General features: G+C 48.5%; 1 protein-coding gene across 1 annotated transcript in view; it reads right to left on the bottom strand.

Moving 5' to 3' along the window:
• Positions 1-16,037, bottom strand: part of LOC141212727 (uncharacterized) — a 32,607-nt gene that overhangs the window by 15,453 nt on the left and 1,117 nt on the right. The window lies entirely within an intron of this gene.

Genomic DNA, 16,037 nt, shown 5'->3' with positions numbered 1-16,037 from the left:
TTGCGTACTGTGTGTGCGCATGTCTGCGTACCGTGTGCGCGCGTGCGCATGTCTGCGTACTGTGTGTGTGCGCATGTCTGGGTACTGTATGTGTGCATGTCTGCGTACTGTATGTGTGTGCGCGTGTCTGCGTACTGTGAGTGTGTGCATATCTGCGTACTGTGTGTGTGCGCATATCTGCGTACTGTGTGTGTGCGCATGTCTGCGTAATGTGTGTGTGCGTGTCTGCGTAATGTGTGCGTGTGCATGTTTGCATACAGTATATGAAGGATGAGGGGACAGCCTGGGCCCTGTGTACTATACCTATATTTCTCTACGGTATCTGTGCATCATGAATGGTGTATGTGTTAAAAGGCCCACTGAGACTCTTTCGCCCGGGGCCCACGAAAATCTGGAGTCGGCCCTGGTTGATAGCAATGATGGAGGAGGGAACGTCATGTGACACTCTCTCTCCCATCATTCCTCCTCTGCGTCTGACGCAGCGGCGTGTTGACGCTCCACGCTGTCAGACAGTGGAGATGGCAGCTACTGAGGTGATGACACAGACGCGCTGCAGAGACTGAAGCAGTGGGGAACGAGGAGCGGTAAGTATGTATTTATTTATAAATCAGTGAATACTGATAAAACTGGAGGACTGGGGGCTGCATTTTACCCTATAGTGGGGGGGAAGCTGCATTTTACCCTATGGGGGGCTGCATTATACTGCATACAGGACCATGGGGTGCATTATACTGTGTTGAGGACCATGGGGAGTGCATTATACTGCGTGGAGGACCATGGGGAGTTCATTATACTGTCGCATTATACTGCATACAGGACCATGGAGAGAGCATTATACCGTGTGGAGGACCATGGCGAGTGCATTATACCACGTGGAGGACCATGGCGAGTGCATTATACCACGTGGAGGACCATGGCGAGTGCATTATACCGCGTGGAGTACCATGGCGAGTGCATTATACCGCGTGGAGGACCATGGCGAGTGCATTATGTAACATACCTGGCGGCGTCCTTGCATAGTGGTCCATCTCCCACTGTGCAAGAGCGCGCACTTGATCTCCAGTCCAGTTTGCTAGCCTGGCTTCCCTCCATGCTGTCTGTTTGCCTCTGTGTCTGCTGCTTAAGGGCGGCACCCGATCACTTCCTGCTTTTTGTACCTGCTGCAGGCACACCCCTTGTGCGTCCTCAGCCTATTGCTGTCTGCCATCTGGTATTTAACCCAGCTGCTCCAATGAATCCCTGCCTGAGCATTGTGTTCTATCAGTTGGCCTTTGGTCACTGATATGCCAGGTCCCGTTTATGTTTCCTGCCTTCGGTATCAGTTCCCGTGTCTGAACTGTGTCCTGTCTGTATTATCTTCTAGCTTGTTGTCTTCTGCCTATCCTGGAGGCTGTATTTCCAGGCCTGTGTGAACTCGCTCCTGCCTGTTCGTTCCGCCTTCTAGGGACCGCATACCTAGACCCGCTCCTGTATCTTGCTGCTGTGTCTGTTCTTGTCTGAATACTCTCCTAGCCTGTTTTGTTTTTCTCTATGTTCGTACTTTCCCTTTTTTCTGCAGAGTCTGAACTCGTACCTAACTCCTGCTCGTTGTCACTGTACTTCCGTTTGTGAGTTTGTGGTCCACTCGCTACTTCTCTGCAAGTACCCTGTGGGTATCTGGTTCTGCCATTCCCTTCTAGTCTGTTCCGTGTGTACAGAGCCCTGTCCCCACTGCGTCTGCGGTTTTCGCTTTGCTCATCTCTGTCCACCGCGTCTGCGGTTTTCGCTTTGCTCAGCTCTGTCCACCGCGTCTGCGGTTTTCGCTTTGCTCAGCTCTGTCCACCGCGTCTGCGGTTTTCGCTTTGCTCAGCTCTGTCCACCGCGTCTGCGGTTTTCGCTTTGCTCAGCTCTGTCCACCGTCTGCGGTTTTCGCTTTGCTCAGCTCTGTCCACCGCGTCTGCGGTTTTCGCTTTGCTCAGCTCTGTCCACCGCGTCTGCGGTTTTCGCTTTGCTCAGCTCTGTCCACCGTGTCTGCGGTTTTCGCTTTGCTCAGCTCTGTCCACCGCGTCTGCGGTTTTCGCTTTGCTCAGCTCTGTCCACCGCGTCTGCGGTTTTCGCTTTGCTCAGCTCTGTCCACCGCGTCTGCGGTTTTCGCTTTGCTCAGCTCTGTCCACCGCGTCTGCGGTTTTCGCTTTGCTCAGCTCTGTCCACCGCGTCTGCGGTTTTCGCTTTGCTCAGCTCTGTCCACCGCGTCTGCGGTTTTCGCTTTGCTCAGCTCTGTCCACCGCGTCTGCGGTTTCAAATTTGTCTCCCAGTCTGTACTGGACCCTACCCAGCCTGCGCCCTAGTCTGCCTGTTCCTGTATTCCCCGGTGTGGGTCAACAGCCGTGTCCGGAGTCTGACCTGGAGTAGACCCTGGTTCCTCTGCTCGGTTTCTCCCTGGTGCACTGGCGTCGTATGCCGTCGTGCGACCTTGGTCGGATCGGGCAGATACTTAGTTACGCCCCTCCAGGCACTCTCCGGTTCATGGCACAGTGGAATCACTACATAAACACGCACACGCCAGTCAGTCCGGGCGTGTGCATTACAGCATGCTCAGGCCATGGTTCCCGTTGAGCCCCACGGCCTTCGATCTCTGAGACATTTTCCAGCGAATACATGCATTAAAAATAAATAATTTTTTTTTTCTCTAGCTGAGTTCCAGGCGAACTACGCACCCGTCCAGATGGATCTATCAGCTCTCGTTCCTGCAGATCCGCCACGGTACTATGGGGATCCAAGACAGAGTCGTGCATTTGTGGAGCAATGCATGCTACACTTCAAGTTCTACCCTCTTTGTTTTCCCACCGATCGGGTTAAGGTGGGATTCATTATGTCTAACCTAGCGGGTGATGCCTTGGAATGGATCAACCCCCTATTGGAAACACAGGATCCTATCGTCCTCGACATAATGGCCTTCCTGGTGGCCTTTCTAATGGTCTTCGATGATCCTAACCCGGAGGCTCCTGCTGAAGCTTCACTTCCCAATATCCCGGAGCAGCCCCGATGGGTAATGTGTGTGGGTAGCGCACTAGTCCTCCTGCCCGAAGAGACTACTGCCCAATCAGAATCCACACAGGATGACTACGCTCTCCGGAATACTTCTCCCAACCTTAAGAGGCAGTCCAGACGTGCTAGGCGTACAGGCAAGCCGTCATGCCAGGGTCTGTCCTCCCAAAGACCTCCTGACCCCAACCTTGAAGTCCCTGTTGAAGCTTCATTTCCCAGAATCCCGGAGGAGCCCTGATGGGTAATGTGCGTGGGTTGCGCACCAGTTCTCCTGCCCGAAGAGACTGCTGCCCACCCAGAATCCACACAGGAGGACTTCCTGCACCTGGTATCTGATACTTCACCCACTTTAATCGGTGAGCCTGTCCAAGGGTACTCCGAAGCAGAGGTTACCCCCGAGTCTCTACACCCCTCTGACCAGGCGGAGGACCTCCAGTTGTCTCCTGAACCCTTCGGGGTGCTATCTGGTAGCGAATGGACAGAGACTTTCCTATACTCTGCACCTGATACCTCGCCCGCTTCATTCAGTGAGTCCGACCTAGTGTACTCCGAAGCAGAGGTTACCCCCGAGTCTCTACACCCCTCCGACCAGGCGGAGGACCTCCAGTTGTCTCCTGAACCCTTTGGGGTGCTACCTGGTAGCGACTGGACAGAGACTTTCCTATACTCTGCACCTGATACCTCGCCTGCTTCGTCCAGTGAGTCCGACCTAGTGTTCTCCGAAGCAGAGGTTTCCCCCGAGTCTCTACACCCTTCCGACCAGGCGGAGGACCTCCAGTTGTTTCCTGAACCCTTCGGGGTGCTACCTGATAGCGAATGGACAGAGACTATCCTATACTCGGTATCTGATACCTCGCCCGCTTCTTCCAGTGAGTCCGACCTAGTGTACTCCGAAGCAGAGGTTACCCCCGAGTCTCTGCACTCTTCCGACCCGGCGGAGGACCCCCAGTTGTTTCCTGAATCCTCTGGGGTACCACCTGATAACAAAGAGACAGTGACTTTTCTACACCTTGTACCGGATACCTCGCCCATTTCATCCTGTGAGCTTGACAAGATGTACCCCGAAGCAGAGGTTACCCCCGAGTCTCTGCACCCCTCCAACCCGTCGGAGGGCTTCCAGTTGTCTCCTGAACCCTCTGGGGTGCTACCTGATAATAAGTGGAGAGAGACTTCCTTGTGTGCTATTCCTGGTACTCCACCCGTTTCGTCTGTTGCTGAGGATGGCTGGATAGGAGGTAGCATCCTAGCTACCCAGAGGAGACCAGTTTTTCCGGTGGACAGTGGAAGTGATCTCCTTGAAGTAAAGGATTGGCCCTCGAATTCCCTGCGGAACATTCTGGCAGGCCTGAAGAAGAGGGGGTGTAAGGGGGGGTACTGTAACATACCTGGCGGCGTCCTTGCATAGTGGTCCATCTCCCACTGTGCAAGAGCGCGCACTTGATCTCCAGTCCAGTTTGCTAGCCTGGCTTCCCTCCATGCTGTCTGTTTGCCTCTGTGTCTGCTGCTTAAGGGCGGCGCCCGATCACTTCCTGCTTTTTGTACCTGCTGCAGGCACACCCCTTGTGCGTCCTCAGCCTATTGCTGTCTGCCATCTGGTATTTAACCCAGCTGCTCCAATGAATCCCTGCCTGAGCATTGTGTTCTATCAGTTGGCCTTTGGTCACTGATATGCCAGGTCCCGTTTATGTTTCCTGCCTTCGGTATCAGTTCCCGTGTCTGAACTGTGTCCTGTCTGTATTATCTTCTAGCTTGTTGTCTTCTGCCTATCCTGGAGGCTGTATTTCCAGGCCTGTGTGAACTCGCTCCTGCCTGTTCGTTCCGCCTTCTAGGGACCGCATACCTAGACCCGCTCCTGTATCTTGCTGCTGTGTCTGTTCTTGTCTGAATACTCTCCTAGCCTGTTTTGTTTTTCTCTATTTTCGTACTTTCCCTTTTTTCTGCAGAGTCTGAACTCGTACCTAACTCCTGCTCGTTGTCACTGTACTTCCGTTTGTGAGTTTGTGGTCCACTCGCTACTTCTCTGCAAGTACCCTGTGGGTATCTGGTTCTGCCTTTCCCTTCTAGTCTGTTCCGTGTGTACAGAGCCTTGTCCCCACCGCGTCTGCGGTTTTCGCTTTGCTCAGCTCTGTCCACCGCGTCTGCGGTTTTCGCTTTGCTCAGCTCTGTCCACCGCGTCTGCGGTTTTCGCTTTGCTCAGCTCTGTCCACCGCGTCTGCGGTTTTCGCTTTGCTCAGCTCTGTCCACCGCGTCTGCGGTTTTCGCTTTGCTCAGCTCTGTCCACCGCGTCTGCGGTTTTCGCTTTGCTCAGCTCTGTCCACCGCGTCTGCGGTTTTCGCTTTGCTCAGCTCTGTCCACCGCGTCTGCGGTTTCAAATTTGTCTCCCAGTCTGTACTGGACCCTACCCAGCCTGCGCCCTAGTCTGCCTGTTCCTGTATTCCCCGGTGTGGGTCAACAGCCGTGTCCGGAGTCTGACCTGGAGTAGACCCTGGTTCCTCTGCTCGGTTCCTCCCTGGTGCACTGGCGTCGTATGCCGTTGTGCGACCTTGGTCGGATCGGGCAGATACTTAGTTATGCCCCTCCAGGCACTCTCCGGTTCATGGCACAGTGGAATCACTACATAAACACGCACACGCCAGTCAGTCCGGGCGTGTGCATTACACATTATACCGCGTGGAGGACCATGGCGAGTGCATTATACCGCGTAGAGGACCATGACGAGTGTCTTATACCGCGTGGAGGACCATGACGAGTGTCTTATACCGCGTGGAGGACCATGACGAGTGTCTTATACCACGTGGAGGACCATGACGAGTGTCTTATACCGCGTGGAGGACCATGACGAGTGTCTTATACCACGTGGAGGACCATGGCGAGTGCATTATACCGCGTAGAGGACCATGACGAGTGTCTTATACCGCGTGGAGGACCATGACGAGTGTCTTATACCGCGTGGAGGACCATGACGAGTGTCTTATACCACGTGGAGGACCATGACGAGTGTCTTATACCGCGTGGAGGACCATGACGAGTGTCTTATACCACGTGGAGGACCATGACGAGTGTCTTATACCGCGTGGAGGACCATGACGAGTGTCTTATACCACGTGGAGGACCATGGCGAGTGCATTATACCGCGTAGAGGACCATGACGAGTGTCTTATACCGCGTGGAGGACCATGACGAGTGTCTTATACCGCGTGGAGGACCATGACGAGTGTCTTATACCACGTGGAGGACCATGACGAGTGTCTTATACCGCGTGGAGGACCATGACGAGTGTCTTATACCACGTGGAGGACCATGGCGAGTGCATTATACCGCGTAGAGGACCATGACGAGTGTCTTATACCGCGTGGAGGACCATGACGAGTGTCTTATACCGCGTGGAGGACCATGACGAGTGTCTTATACCACGTGGAGGACCATGACGAGTGTCTTATACCGCGTGGAGGACCATGACGAGTGTCTTATACCGCGTGGAGGACCATGACGAGTGTCTTATACCGCGTGGAGGACCATGACGAGTGTCTTATACCGCGTGGAGGACCATGACGAGTGTCTTATACCGTGTGGAGGACCATGGCGAGTGCATTATACTGTGTGGAGGACCATGGCGAGTGCATTATACTGTATACAGGACCATGGGGAGAGCATTATACTGCGTGGAGGACCATGGGGAGTTCATTATACTGCGTGGAGGACCATGGGGAGTTCATTATACTGCGTGGAGGATCATGGCGAGTGCATTATACTGCGTGGAGGACCATGGAGAGTGTCTTATACTGTGTGGAGGACCATGGCGAGTGTATTATACTGTGTGGAGGACCATGGCGAGTGCATTATACTGTGTGGAGGACCATGGTGAGTGTCTTATACTATGTGGAGGACCATGGTGAGTGTCTTATACTGAGTGGAGGACCATGGTGAGTGCATTATACTGTATGGAGGATCATGGCGAGTGCATTATACTGTGTGAAGGACCATGGCGAGTGCCTTATAATGTATGGAGGACCATGGCGAGTGCATTATACTCTCTGGAGTGTGGAGAGGTGTGGGGCCATTATATTGTATGTAGGCCCATTATACTGCATGGAGGGCTGTGTGGGGGTCACAGTTGGGGGATCATACTGTGTTGGGGTCACCATACTTTGCCTTGGGAGTTGAGGTGGGGTACAATAGGGTCATTATACTGTGAATGTGGAGGAATTCACCATGGGGGTATCATACTGTGTTTGGGGACACTTTTGTTGGCATTGTTGGCATCACACTTTATGGGGCAATGAAAAAGGAATCTAGGACTTCAGCAGGAGGAAAATTAATATGTAAAGGCTGCAAAGTTGTGAGATCTGCTCTTCTGTGACCCCGACAATTATTTACTTTTTGGGGGGGGGGGGCAATTAGAACTTCTGCTATGGGGCCCCATGATTCCTATGTGCGCCCCTGATGGCGGTGTCTAAAAATCACTAAAGTTGACAAATCCCCGGGCCCGGATGGGATACACCCGCGAGTACTGCAGGAATTAAGTAACGTCATAGATAGACCATTATTTTTAATCCTTAAAGATTCCATAATAACAGGGTTTGTACCATAGGACTGGCGTATAGGAAATGTGGTGCCAATATTCAAAAAGGGGACAAAAACCAAACTTGGAAATTATAGGCCAGTAAGCTTAACCTCTACTGTGGGTAAAATCCTGGAGGGTTTCATAAGAGATGCTATACTAGAGTATCTGAAGAAGAATAACCTCATGACCCAATATCAACATGGGTTTACGAGGGACCGTTCCTGTCAAACTAATCTGATCAGTTTTTATGAGGAGGCAAGTTCTGGACTGGACCAAGGAAATGTAGTGGATGTTGTGTATATGGACATTTCAAAAGCTTTTGATACGGTTCCACACAAAAGGTTGATACATAAAATGAGAACAATGGGGATAGGGGAAAATATATGTATGTGGGTTAAGAATTGGCTCAGTGATAGGAAACAAAGGGTGGTTATTAATGGAACACACTGAGACTGGGTCTCAGTTAACAGTGGGGTACCACAGGGGTCAGTATTGGGCCCCCTTCTTTTTAACATATTTATTAATGACCTTGTAGGGGGCATACAGAGTAATATTTCAATATTTGCAGATGACACTAAACTCTGCAGGGTAATCAATACAGAGGAGGACAATTTTATATTACAGGAGGATCTATGTAAACTAGAAGCTTGGGCTGATAAATGGCAAATGAGCTTTAATGGGGATAAATGTAAGGTAATGTACTTGGGCAGAGGAAACAAAATGTATAATTATATGCTTAATTGTAAAACACTGGGCAAAACTGTCACTGAAAAAGACCTGGGTGTATTGGTGGACGACAAGCTCACGTTTGGTGACCAGTGTCAGGCTGCTGCTGCAAAGGCAAATAAAATAATGGGATGCATTAAAAGAGGCATAGATGCTCATGAGGAGAAGATAATTTTACCTCTATACAAGTCATTAGTGCGACCACACTTAGAATACTGTGTACAGTTCTGGTCTCCGGTGTATAAGAAAGACATAGCTAAACTAGTGCGGGTGCAGAGAAGAGCGACCAAGGTTATTAGAGGACTGGGGGGTCTGCAATACCAAGACAGGTTATTACACTTGGGGTTATTTACTGTGGAAAAAAGAAGGCTTAGGGGTGATCTTATTACTATGTACAAGTATATGAGGGGACAGTACAAAGACCTTTCTACTGATCTTTTTACTCTGAGGCCTGAGACGGGGACAAGGGGGCATCTTCTACGTCTGGAGGAAAGAAGGTTTAATCATAATCACAGACGGGGATTCTTTACTGTAAGAGCAGTGAGACTATGGAACTCTCTGCCGTATGAAGTTGTAATGAGTGATTCACTGTTAAAATTTAAGAAGGGCATGGATTCCTTTCTTGAAAAGTATAATATTACAGGTTATATATACTAGATTCCTTGATAGGGCGTTGATTCAGGGAACTAGTCTGATTGTCGTATGGAGTCGGGGAGGAATTTTTTTCCCCAATGTGGAGCTTATTGTTTGCCACATGTTTTTTTTTTTTGCCTTCCTCTGGATCAACTTGTTAGGCTATGGGTTGAACTAGATGGACTTAGTCTTCCTTCAACCTTAAAAACTATGTTACTATGACACCCGGCGGCAATCGTGCGGCACAGCTCCTGTGCACGCAAAATCGCATGGGCATATCTATACATCCAAGGTCGGTAAGATCTTACCGACCAGGATGTATGGATAAGTCCAATGTCGTGAAGAGGTTAAAGGGTGATGAGCAAGGCAATCCCTGGGATCTGGAAAATGGGGTATATAGCACCAAGTTTGTTTGTGGTCACCATCTTTTGAGCTGCCAGGTGACCATGAACAGTGCCCCAATACATTGTGTCTGCAAACTACTCCAACAAAATCTGCATTCCAATAACTAAATGGCGCATCTTCCTTTCTTAACCTGCCAGGTGCTCAGACAGTAGTGTACAATCGTATATAATGTATTATCGGATTTGGCTGTGTAATGCGTTCCAACAGCAGGAAGACTGTGTTCTGAGTGGGTGGAGTGCGTTCCAGAACAGGGGAGTTTGCATTTCACTATGTGATGAGGGATGGACGCCGTGCAGGACTATAGGACAAAAGAATAATAAGCCTGGAAATATGACAGGAGGTGAACATGTGTAAGTGGATCAGCCTGTGGGCCGTGGAGGATGATGATCAGTGATTAAAATAAGGAGAAGCCGTTCTGCAACATAAAGAATACAAAATAAATACCATGATAATGAAAGAAAATTAATCTCCCTTAAATGACATGCAAATACTGTATCTCAAAACACATATATGTACACTCCAACAGTGAAAAACTCAAGGTTAACAAGAACAATGTGGTACATCCTATGCAGTTCTCCCATCACAGGAATGACAATAAATCATAATCCATATTGAGCCCCCTGGGGGTAAGAGTTTGAAGTTCATGGATCCAAAAGGCCTCCCTTATCTTCAGTAGGCGTACAAGGTCACCTCCGCGTGTAGGGGGAAGCACCAGTTCAATGACCTGGAACTTGAGTTGAGATACTTATTATACAGTGTAAGGCGGCGGTGTTCACACAGTGCAGTAACTGAGGCAGTGACCCAAGAAAGTCCAACATAAGCAGCTTTTATTCAGCAGACTCACGGGTAAACAGAAAAGTCCTCCGGTTCGCAGCCGGGTTAACACAAGTCCATAACAACGGGCTCAGAGCCTGACGGGTGCAGAGCCTTCCCAGGCATGGGTTCAGCTACTCACAGGTCCACCAAGCTTTCCTGCTATGCTCCTAGCAGGTTCCAACACTGAACAACACTAATCCTTAATGTAGGGTTTTTAAAGGACCTGTGGCAAGAGCCACTTGAAAACCCGGGTTGGAGTGAGGAGGCCGCCCTACTGCCTTCCTGTAGCCTCCTCTAAGAAATGAAGGCCCTGCCGGATTTTACTTAATCTGCCTTAGCCAGATAGCCTGACCAGGTCAATGCTCAACTTCATTCCTGCATTGCAGCCACAGCTGTGTCTGTGACGGCAATGCACTCCAATGGTTTAATAGGTCTCTGCACATATTCTGGGGGATATATACCGTCCCTCGTATACGATCCCAGTCACTGCCTCACAACAGCTATTATGTGCACTCTATTGTAATGTTTTGGATTTTCAGATGATTATGAATTTCAGAAATACCTTATGACAGTTTGTTTCTAGTACTTTTTATGCTTTTGTCTGATATATGTAGTTTTTATTTTTATGTGTTTAAGCTGCAGTACACACTGATGAAGGTCTTAAGGACCAAAACGTTTGTACCTGTGTTGGACTAGTTAAATACTTTAAAATTATGCCTGTTTGAGTGCCAAGTTTCATTTGCCTTTTCAAAGGTTTTGGACCCTATTCCACCAGTGCTGCGGTTTTCTACACTATTATCTACTCCAGGACGTAAGCATGCTGAAGTGTCATGTCCTCTTCTACATTCTCCAATATCATTGCACAATCTAACCTATCATGTGATTTCTTAAAAGTCCCCCCGTTGGAGATGCGAGGATGGAACTTGAAGCGAGAATTTAGCCACCTCCCCAGCATCGAGTTGCATTGTGCCACATTGACGGAATACTTGAGAGTATAAAGGATCCCAATGGGATTGATTCGTCCAACCCTGTATAGCGATTAGTCTGAGTACTGTTTGAAATTTGAACATATACTTAATAAATGCTCTTTCAATCTTATGACCCTAACAGTTGACTACTTACAGAAGGCTATTCTATCTATCAAGGAACAGGTAAAAAATATTGAGACTCAACTTGCTGCTACTATCTCTACAACAAAACTCAGCACTCTACAAAACAAAATCAAGACGAGCATCGACCAGTGTCAAAGAGATAAGGAGAGCAAGAAAAGGAATAAGTTTGCGAGAGATACCGAAGATTATGAGCAAGAATGGGTCTATAGATGGCAAAACAGATACACCTCAAGAAATTATGCTCCCAGATTTGCCAAATCCACTACAGATTCTTCTACCTCCAGTTCGGACACGGACAGGAGGGACCTTTTTATCACTTCTGCTCATTATTTAGCTCAAAGAAAAAGATATTACCGATGCAGAAGACCAGAAGAGGTGGCCAACACAAGCGGAAACATGGACTTCATCCGAGTTATCTGCTCCCAGGCACAGCACAGTTGGTGGTAAATATCTCCTCTAGGACTTTGAGTATTGCACAACTTCCTGTACTACAAATGGGGTTATTTTTTGTCACTAACAAGTACAACATATTAAATCTTGATATGGAGTTACAACGTTTTTATCTCTCACTACGCCTTAGGACACACTAGGCAATACCTTTTCTATTCCCTCTACCCTCTCTGATATTAATACCTTCATCACGGCTGCCAGTCTCTGCCTACGCCCCAAAAGTTCATACAGTCCTCCACATGGCTTATACGCGCTCGAGACCTTCATTGGTTTTGTGGATAGTGCCTTTCAGGACTAAAGTTCCAAGGTAGATAAAGGGCTGCTTCATTACCAGTCCAATATTTCTCCCCTTAACAGTCAGGTCCTCAGAAGCCTTCAGGAAGAGAGCAATCTTATCATCAAACCGGCAGACAAAGGGGGCGCCATAGTAGTGATGTATAAAGAGGATTATCTCCTGGAAGTCAATAGACAACTTAACGATAACTCCACATACCAACGACTACCCCATGACTCAACACATCAAGTCAGGACTGCAATAGCATCTGTGTTGGAACATTTTCTCTCCAGAGGAGTGATTGATAGTAAGGCACGTGATTTTCTCACTAAGCAACATCCCATCACACTTGCCTTTTATGTACTCCTCAAAATTCACAAAAGCCTTGACCATCCTCGCGGTCGTCCTATAGTAACCTCAACAGATTTGCTTCTTTCACCTTTAGCAATTTTCATAGACAAAATATTGACACCTTTAATTAAAAAAAAAGTCCCTCCTTTTTACTAGATACAGGAGCTTTTCTCAGTTTTATCACTGACCTAAAATGTGTCCCCCACTAAATGCATCTTGGTTTCTTTTGATATCAACAGCCTCTATACGGGCATTCCACACTCCAAAGGTATACATGCTGTACACAGTCTGTTGCTTGAGTCACAGACAGATCATTGAACTTTGCATTGAACTCCTGACCTTAGTTCTTAACAAAAATTATTTCTTGTTCCAAGATACTTACTTCCTACAGACTAAAGGGACAGCAATGGGCTCTGACATGGCCCCCCTTATGCAAACTGTTGTATGGCCACCTTCGAAGCCCAAATAGTTTACTCCAATCTATTCTTCCATACTCACTCCATCGCATGGAAACGTTACATCGATGACATTTTTTGCATATGAGGGGTGTCCACAGGAATCTCTAAATGAATTCTATGACCTTTTGAACTCCTCCTGGACAGACCTGGGCTTTACCATGACTCACAGTTCTCATCAAATCAGTTTCCTGGATACCATGGTCCTCAAGGACCAACAAGGATTACTAACCACTGACATACACAAAACCTACCGATCAAAACGGTCTCTTACACTTTACGAGTAATCACTCTTTACAAATGAAACGGTCAATTCCAAAATCCCATTTCCAGCGGGTAAATAGGATAGTGAGTAATGATCAATTACACTCACAGAGGTTACCGGAAATGTGCCGTAAATTTGAGGAAAGGGGCTATCCCCCTGAAATCCTACACCAACATAACACACCTTCAGCTCACACCCATCCTAAAACCATGAACCAGATTCTGTTTGTCCACACTTACCATCCGTTCGCATACATCTTGCACAAAGCCATCCTGAGACATTGAAACATTCTACAATCTGCTTATCCCCACATCCCAGAGTTCCAACAACCATTTTTTCCATGTTTCAAACAGGCACCCAATCTCAAGGATTGACTAGTTTGTGCCGACGTGGGCCTCACACATACCTGGGTTAAACAACATTTTTTACAAATTCCTAAGAGGGGGACCTTCCCCTGCTTGCAGTGCCACCAATGCAACAACATCCTACATGGGAACACCATTTACCATCCCCATACTGGTAAACAATACCCGGTCAAAGGGTATTTTACCTGTTACACCAACTTCATATTATACTTCATTAAATGCCCTTGTGGTCTGGCATACATTGGTGACACGATACAACCACAAGCATAAGTCCACAATTGGATGCAAGAATCTACTACACTCTTGCTACAACATTTTGTTACATTAGGCCATAACATATCTCAACTCAAGTTCCAGGTCATTGAACAGGTGCTTTCCCCTAGACGCGGAGGAGACCGTGCACGCCTACTGAAGATAAGGGAGGCCTTTTAGATCCATGAACTTCAAACCCTTACCCCCAGGGGGCTCAATAGGGAATATGTTTAATTGTCATTCCTGTGATAATTTTAGAGAGAACTGCATAAGTTGTACCACATTGTTGTCAGCCTTGAGTTTTTCACTGTTGGGAGTGTACATATATGTGCTTTGAGATACAGTATTTGCATGTCATTTTAGAGAGATTAATTTTCTTTCATTATCATGGTACTAATTTTGCATTCTTTATGTTGTAGAACGGCTTCTCCTTATTTTAATCACTGATCATCATCCTCCACGGCCCACAGGCTGATCCACTTATACCTGTTCACCTCCTGTCATATTTCCAGGCTTATTATTCTTTTGTCCTATAGTCCTGCACGGCTTCCATCCTTCATCCCACAGTGGAACGCAAACTCCCCTGTTCTGGAACGCACTCCACCCACTCAGAACACAGTCTTCCTGCTGTTGGAACGCAGGACGCAGCCTCTGACATGCACATCCTGCACCGTGGAACGCACGTTCGCCCTCAGTTTCTCCAGTCACGCCTCCTATGCCTTCAGGCAATTGATAGCAGCGTATGACACGGCGTCACTTCCTGACGTCACTGCTATCCAGACACCGCCTTCTAACACTTCAGTCCACTTCCAGGAATGTTACACCAGCGGTTCACCCTGATTGGTCTCCTGGGACATTAGTTCCAGCCCTCTGACCACATATACTAGGCTTTCTCCTCCCTTGACATGGCGACCTTAGGAACCAGTGGCAGATACCATGTTCCACGCCTGTCATACTTCCTGCTCTCACTACTGGGTATGTTTCTACATATATCTGCTGGTCCCTATTGGATAATTCCCTATGGGGCTGATGTTCTTATGGCTGTTTGTCTCCCTAGATCCTGTCTTTCCACTGAGACACTGTGTCCTTCCTGCTTTTACCTTTAACTATATTCCTAGCAGTCTGGTAGGTCACACTTATTATACAGCCATTATGTGCACTCTATTGCAATGTTTTTGAATTTCAGAAATACCTTATGACAGTTTATTTCTAGTACCGTATTTTTTGGACTATAAGGCGCACTTTTTTCCTCCAAAATTTTGGAGGAAAGTGGGGGGTGCATCTTATAGTCCGATATACATAAAATACTGTGGCTGTGAGTGGTGGGGGATGTGGGGGAAGTGACAGTGACGGAGTAGCGGTGCACAGGAGGAAGCAGCCGCCTGCGGCAGCCTACACTGTGCCCACTACTAAAGAAAATTAATATTCACTGCTCCCCACGTCCATGGGCGTGGGGAGCAGTGAATATTCATTTTCCTTAATAACCGGCACACTGTGCCTGCAGCGCGGCTCCTGGTAAGTATGGCACCCTGTATGTATGGCCCCCCTCATCCCTGTATGCATGGCCCCCCTCATCCCTGTATGCATGGTCCCCTTCATCCCTGTATGTATGGCCCCCTTCAGCCCTGTATGTATGGCCCCCCTCATCCCTGTAGGCATAGCCCCCCTCATCCCTGTAGGCATAGCCCCCCTCATCCCTGTAGGCATGGCCCCCCCTCATCCCTGTAGGCATGGCCCCCCCTCATCCCTGTAGGCATGGCCCCCCCTCATCCCTGTAGGCATGGCCCCCCCTTATCCCTGTAGGCATGGCCCCCCCTCATCCCTGTAGGTATGGCCCCCCTCATCCCTGTAGGTATGGCCCCCCTCATCCCTGTATGCATGGCCCCCTTCATCCCTGTATGTATGGTCCCCTCATCCAGGTATGCTTGGCATCCCCTGATCCCCCTCACGCTGCACAGAAAAAAAAAAAAACTTTCATACTCACCTCCTCTCTCCTCCAGTGCAGTGTCCAGCTCTGTGGCGCAATAGTCACCGCTCCTCACGCTGGGACTCTGTGCGTGGGGAGCAGTGAGCATTCATTCTCCCTAATAGTGCGCACGCTGTAGCCGCAGCGCGGCTCCTGCTGCGCTCGGCTGTCAGCGTCCCCACTATTAAAGGCCATGAATATTCACCACGACTTAACAGGGCATCATGACCACATTTTTTGCTTACATTTTTTTTTCTATTTTCCTCCTCTAAAACCTAGGTGCGTCTTACAGACCGAAAAATACGGTACTTTTTAAGCTTTTGTCTGATATATGTAGTTTTTAATTTTTTGGTCTTTATGCTGCAGTACACACTGA

The sequence above is a fragment of the Phyllobates terribilis genome, unplaced genomic scaffold (assembly GCF_046119375.1).
Source record: "Phyllobates terribilis strain yellow unplaced genomic scaffold, ASM4611937v1 Scaffold_183__1_contigs__length_3771566, whole genome shotgun sequence".
Classification (NCBI taxonomy): Eukaryota; Metazoa; Chordata; class Amphibia; order Anura; family Dendrobatidae; genus Phyllobates; species Phyllobates terribilis.
Note: the sequence above shows the minus strand (reverse complement) of the source record. Positions and strands in the feature narration are given on the sequence as shown.